This window comes from Bos indicus, chromosome 24 (genome assembly GCF_029378745.1).
Source record: "Bos indicus isolate NIAB-ARS_2022 breed Sahiwal x Tharparkar chromosome 24, NIAB-ARS_B.indTharparkar_mat_pri_1.0, whole genome shotgun sequence".
In the NCBI taxonomy this organism is placed as follows: Eukaryota; Metazoa; Chordata; class Mammalia; order Artiodactyla; family Bovidae; genus Bos; species Bos indicus.
Window position 1 is genome coordinate 41,650,201 of NC_091783.1, and position 6,341 is coordinate 41,656,541.

The 6,341-nt window shown below is 42.7% G+C and overlaps 1 pseudogene; it reads left to right on the forward strand.

Annotated features, from left to right (window-relative positions):
• The first annotated feature begins 208 nt into the window (after positions 1–208).
• LOC139179348 (small ubiquitin-related modifier 3 pseudogene) lies at positions 209–484 on the forward strand (annotated as a pseudogene).
• The last annotated feature ends 5,857 nt before the right edge of the window (positions 485–6,341 follow it).

Sequence of the window (6,341 nt, forward strand, 5' to 3'; positions counted from 1 at the left end):
TTTAAATACTCCTCCATCAAGAGATGAAGTCTGTGTTACCTACTCTTGAATCTAGGTTCTTTGCTTGACCAAAACATGCAAATGAAGTAATGGTGCCAGTTTCTAGAGTCACGCCCGAAGAAAGTAGCAGCCTGTCTCTGTGCTTGTTTGGTACCAGTCTTGATACCTGTTCTGTGAAGTAGCCACAGAGAAGACTCTGGGGCTTACCATGGCCAGTGAAAAGCCCCAAGAGGAAGTCAAGACAGAGGAGACAATCTTAATGTGAAAATAGCAGGGAAGAATAGTTTGATGTCGTGGTTTAAGGCTCAGAGGCATTACCACTTTAATAAAAGCCTAGTGTGAATGGCAGGGTTTGTCCATGAAGCGGATCTGATTCTGATTTGATGGGCAGTCGATCAATGAAACAGACACACCTGCACAGCTGTAAATGGACGATGAAGATATTTCTGATGTGTCCTGGCAGCAGACAGGAAGTGTCTTCTAAAGAGAGGACCTGCTTTACTGCAGAACCAAGAAGTCACTCTCCATTAGAAAACCACAATTTGGTTCCATAGCATACTGACTGCTGCAATCTTTTTCTCTGGTCTTTCATTTCCCCTCCCCCTTTCCTTTGTTGTACATGAAGTAATGGGAGTATGTGCACAAGCATATTGTTTTTTTTAACTAATTGGTCAATGGTATATTTTGATCAACATCAAAAGGAATGAGGTGGGGGAACTACTGCTTCTGTGAAAATTGCCCCTTTCTCCATAACTGGTTGCTCTTTGAGCTCTTCTGACGCTAGGAAAGATTGAAAGCAGGAGGAGAAGGGGACAACAAATGATGAGATGGTAGGATGGCATCACTGACTCAGTGGACATGAGTTTGAGCAAGCTCTGGGAGATGGTGAAGGACAGGGAAGCCTGGCATGAGGACAGGGAAGCCTGGTATGCTACAGTCCATGGGGCTGCAGAGTCGGACATGACTGAGTGACCAAACAACAGCAACAGGCCAGTAAGTTCTTTGTTTTCCGTTTCACAAAACAAGAACAACAACAACAACAAAAAGTCATTGCATACATTGTTTGATTGGAGAAGTTTAATGTTTTTCATCCTCATTATAAAATCAAGAATAATATATATATATATATATATATTTGTATATAGCTATTACAAGCAGAGAGCTTTGTTGCTATCAGGACAAATTACTTCAGAAGAAGTGACTCCTAGATAGTTTTTTTCTTCAAGTGAAGCTTCTTGTTTAAATGCACTTGGATTTTTAAAAAATGCTTTTATACTTCCGCTTCTCAGCTCGAGTATAAAAGTTGCTCACGATGCTGTCTTCAGATCTCTGTTAAATAACCTTATTTTAAGGAAAACTAAGGCAGAAAGCCTTCCCCAGATGCTCTTCTTGAGAAGAATTCTACTCCTCGGGCTATTTCTGAACAGGCTTTCAGCAAAAAGATTTCAGTCACAGCATTTGTGAATTTTGAGTTTCTTCTTTGCTGGGAATAATTAGAAGAAGCATGAAATGGAGTTCAGAAATAGAAAAGAAAGATGATGTGAAGAAAGAGTAGCAGGAATTCTGCCCAGAAGCCTTGGGAGGAATGAAGGGAGCTGGGAAAGGCCTCTTGTACCGCTGACAGTGCCTGCCTGGGGAGGAGATGACACTCAGAGGGGCTCAAGTGCCCCCCAGGCACAGCCAGGCTGCACTGCAGTCACCCCAACCAGAGTAGAACCGACGGGTTTTCTCTTCTCGTTAACAGGAAATTACAAACAGGGATTTCCCTGGTGGTCCAGTGGCTAAGACTCCGAGGTCCCAATGCAGGGGGCCCAGTTCAATCCCTGGTCAGGGAACTAGACCCCACGTGCTGCAACTAAAAATCCCACGGGCCACGATGGAGACAGAAGATCCCAAGTGCCACAACTCAGACCTCATGCAGCCAAATAAGTTAATTAAGTAAATAAATGTTTTTTAAAAGTTACAAGCACACAAAATAAAAATGAATTAAATATTTGTCATAATGCACATATACAAAGAAATCCTATGGGCCCCCACACCCCAGTTTCAGCAATTCAACAGTCATCCACTCATGGCCAAACTTGTGTCTTCTGTAAACCAACTAATCCCCCACCCCAACCCCAGATTCTTTGGAAGCAAATTCCAGACATTATATGATTTCACCCATACACTTTGTTTTTTTAATAGAAAATTTTATTGATATTTCTTCATGAAGTAGTAAGCAGAACTAAGAAATATACAGCCTAAAACAAAGTGACCTAAAATTTTTGTGACAATTATACATTTATAGCCAAAATAAAAATGAACAGTTTTTAATGATTAAATAAGTTAAAAATTTTGCTCAATAATTTATCTGAAATTAAGCCAATATGAGGCTAATTGGGAGAATGTCACTTTATCCTTCTCCAAAGAGACTGTCATCCCAGTAAAACAGTGGTTTGGTTCTGCAAGATTCCACAATTTTTTTTCCCCAGCACGAAGGGAAAGAAGAAGAAAATAGAGTGTTAGTGTATTAGTCGCTTAGCCATATCTGATTCTTTGCAACCCCATGGACTGTAGCCCACCAGGCTCCTCTGTCCATGGAATTCTCCAGGCAAGAATACTGGAGTGGATTGCCATTTTCTCCTCCAGGGGATATTCCTGACCCAGGGATGGAACCCAGGTCTCCTGCATCACAGACAAGTTCTTTACCGTCTGAGCCACTGGAAAATAGCAGAGCTGACAATCAAAGAATAAGATTCTGCCAATCCTGACCCATCCTGATCAAGAGTCCATGGATCCTGCTGGGAGGAAGTGGGTGATTCAGTCCAGGGCAAGATGCCCGGCAGGTGAGATGCTCTGAGGAAAGCGTGTGCCCAGCTCATGCCACAGCTGACCTTTGAGAGGTCTAAAGGCTCTCATTACATCAGAGAGCAGGGGCTACAGGTGGCTGGGCTCTTTCCAATACAGGTAAAGTTGTCCACGTGAGTCTGAACAGCTCCTTAGACAAGAGGAATGTATGGGGCACAACCGTGTGTGTTCCCTTCTGTCCTGGCAGAATTGCCAGAACAGTCACTCATTTCCTCCCAGCGGGATCCATGGACTCTTGATCAGGATGGGTCCAAGTCAGCTTGTCTCCCTGCTCCAGGGTCGGCAAAATCTGATTCTTCGATTGTCAGCTCTGCTATTTTCCAGTGGCTCAGAGGGTAAAGAACTATTCTGTGATGCAGGAGACCTGGGTTCGATCCCTGGGTTGGGAAGATCCCCTGCAGGAGGAAATGGCAACCCACTCCAGGAACTAAACAATTCCTTGGAAGCAATTCCTGCTTTAAGCTGTTCACTGACTCACAAGCCAGGTCAATGGACTGCTGTCTACTCAACTCACAGCTCTACTGGTGTCTTACCTCCAGTTGGCATTTGTTTTTGTTTGTTTGTTTTTAAGATTTTTTTTTATGTGGGCCATTTTTAAAGTCTTTATTGAATTTGTTAGGGAGAAGGCAATGGCACCCCACTCCGGTACTCTTGCCTGGAAAATCCCATGGATGGAGGAGCCTGGTAGGCTGCAGTCCATGGGGTCGCTGGGAGTCGGACACGACTGAGCAACTTCACTTCCACTTTTCACTTTCATGCATTGGAGAGGGGGATGGCAACCCACTCCAGTATTCTTGCCTGGAGAATCCCAGGGATGGTGGAGCCTGTTGGGCTGCCGTCTATGGGATCGCACAGAGTCAGACACAACTGAAGCAACTTAGCAGCAGCAGCAGCAGGGCTTCTCTAGTGGCCCAGCTGGTAAAGAATCTGCCTGCAATGCGGGAGACCTGATTTGATCCCTGAGTTGGGAAGATCCCCTGGAGAAGGGAAAGCTACCCACTCCAGTATTCTGGCTTGGAAAATTCCATGGTCTGTATAGTCCATGAGGTCGAAAAGAGTCAGACACAACTGAGCATTTTTTGTTTGTTTGTTTTTAAGATTTTTTTTTTTTTGATGTGGGCCATTTTAAAAGCCGTTATTGAATTTGTTACAATACTGCTTCTGTTCTGTGTTTTGGTTTTTTGGCCATGAGGCATGTGTGATCTTAGCTCCCCGATCCAGGATCGAACCTGAACCCCCCTGGATTGGAAGGCAAAAGTCTTAACTACTGGACCACCAGGGAAGTCCCTGGCATTTAGTTTCAAGTCCAGCTCCAAAAGAGCATTTTGTATAAGTTTAAGAAATTTACTAGTGATGTCAATTAGAAGTAATAACTTATAAAACTGCCAATAATTAAGACTGTGTGCTATGAACACATGAAAAACAGATCAACGCTCTAAATTTAGAAGTAGATCTGTATACATATGGGAATTCAGTATACAATAAATCTGGCATTTCAATTCAAAGAGGAAAAATAGTTTATTCAGTAACTGGTTTGCGGACAACTTATCTAGAAAAGATTTAAGTTGAATCTGTATCCTATGCACTAGAATAAGTTCCAGAGGAATGACAATTACATTTCAATAAAGCTTCCCTGGTGGCTCAGTGGGTAAAGAATCTGCCTGCAATGCAAGATACACAGGAGACCCAAGTTCAATCCCTAGATTGGGAAGATCCCCTGGAGAAGGAGATGGCAACCCACTTCCGTATTCTTGCATGGGAAATCCCATGGACAGAGGAGCTTGTCAGGTTACAGTCCAAAGGACTGTAAACAGTTGGATATGACTGAGCGACAAAGCTGAAAAAAATACATTTGGGGGGAAAAATGAAATCATTCAGCTACCAGGGCATGGTACAGGAATCATGAGCAATTTGTTTTTGTAATAATTTCCCTTAGGAAAGGAAAAAACCTTCTATATAGAATACAAATCCTAGAATCTGTATCCTGGGTGATAAAGAATTGGGCTGGCCTGTCTCCAGTTCCTGGGAGGTAACCTTTCAATACTTGAAATTTCTCCAGTGATAAGAATGTCTGTGTCATTCTTAGTGGACCCCAAAAGTTTATACTAAGGAGATGACTCAACTCAGGGCTTCCAGAACAGGAAGACCAGCAGGTGATTAGAGGGCTGGCTCTTTGAGTCACATGTGTCAGCCAGCCTCTGGGGACGGATGGGACAGGGAGCTAGAGGTTGAGTTCAATTGAATGGCCAGTGATCCAGTCACTCACACCTACGTGATGAAACCATGGAAACTCAGGACACTATTGCCCAGGGGAGGCCCCCTCACTACCAATCTTCAGCATGTTGTCACACGTCACTGCGCCAGGAGGGTGTATGTCCCGACTTCACAGGGATAGCACCTCGGGGCCCCTCCCAGATCTTGCCCTCCATGTCTCTTCTTCAGACTGGTTTTGATTCGTATCCTTTTTGCTATAATAAAACTGAAGTTTAAAGAAAAAAACTATATAGCACTTTCCTGAGTTCTGTGAGACATTCTGGCAAATTATTGAATGTGAGTGGGGCATGGGGACCCCAAACTGTAGCCCATTGGCCAGAAGTGTAGAGGCCCCGGTGCATCTGAAGCCTGGAAAGAGACAAGACCCTCACCTTCAAGGTTTGGCCTGACTCTGTAGTTGGAGTCAGAAGTCATGACACCATTAACAAAGAGACTAATAACTGCTTACGTTAAACTCAAAAGTTTTCTACATGTGAACAATGTAGAAAATACAAGAAGAGTGTGAAAATACAAACAGGGAAAAATGTTTGCACTCATACAGTGGAGAATGACTATATTTTCTAACAAGGATTATGTTCAATACAAAAAAAATTACAAAAAGAAGCTTAACAAAAAATGAAATACAAAAATCTTTTAAACTTATAAAAAGATACTTAATACCACTTATAATAAGAAAAATGCAAAATGATACTTTTTTAAAGAAATTATTTGTTTTTTGACTGCACCACATGTAGGATCGTAGTTCCTCAACCAGGGATTAAATTGATGCCTCCTGCAGTGGAAGGATGGAGTCTTAACCACTGCTCTGCCAGGGAAGTCCCAAAATGATAATTCTTAAGACATGATTTTTTTTACCAACCCCAGGTTGGGAAAGATCAGAAGTTTGGATCACAGACAGCTTGTGGGAGAAGCTGGAGGTGTTTCCTCACCCTTCCTGGTGGAAGGTCTATCTGTGAAACCCCCAGGAAAGGCAGTTTGCCAGTGACTTGCATCTGACCTTCAGCCCAGTGATACTACTTTTGGAAATTGATCCTGCAGCTAGACCTGTCCACGTGTAAAATTATTTATGTACAAGCTTCTTTATTTATTTATGACAGTGCTCTTTCGAACAGCAAAATACTGGAAATAATCTATATGTTCATCAGTAGGAGAGAGGTCGAATGAACTAAGCAACATCCAGATGATAAAATGTATATCCAGATAATAAGATGAAGTAG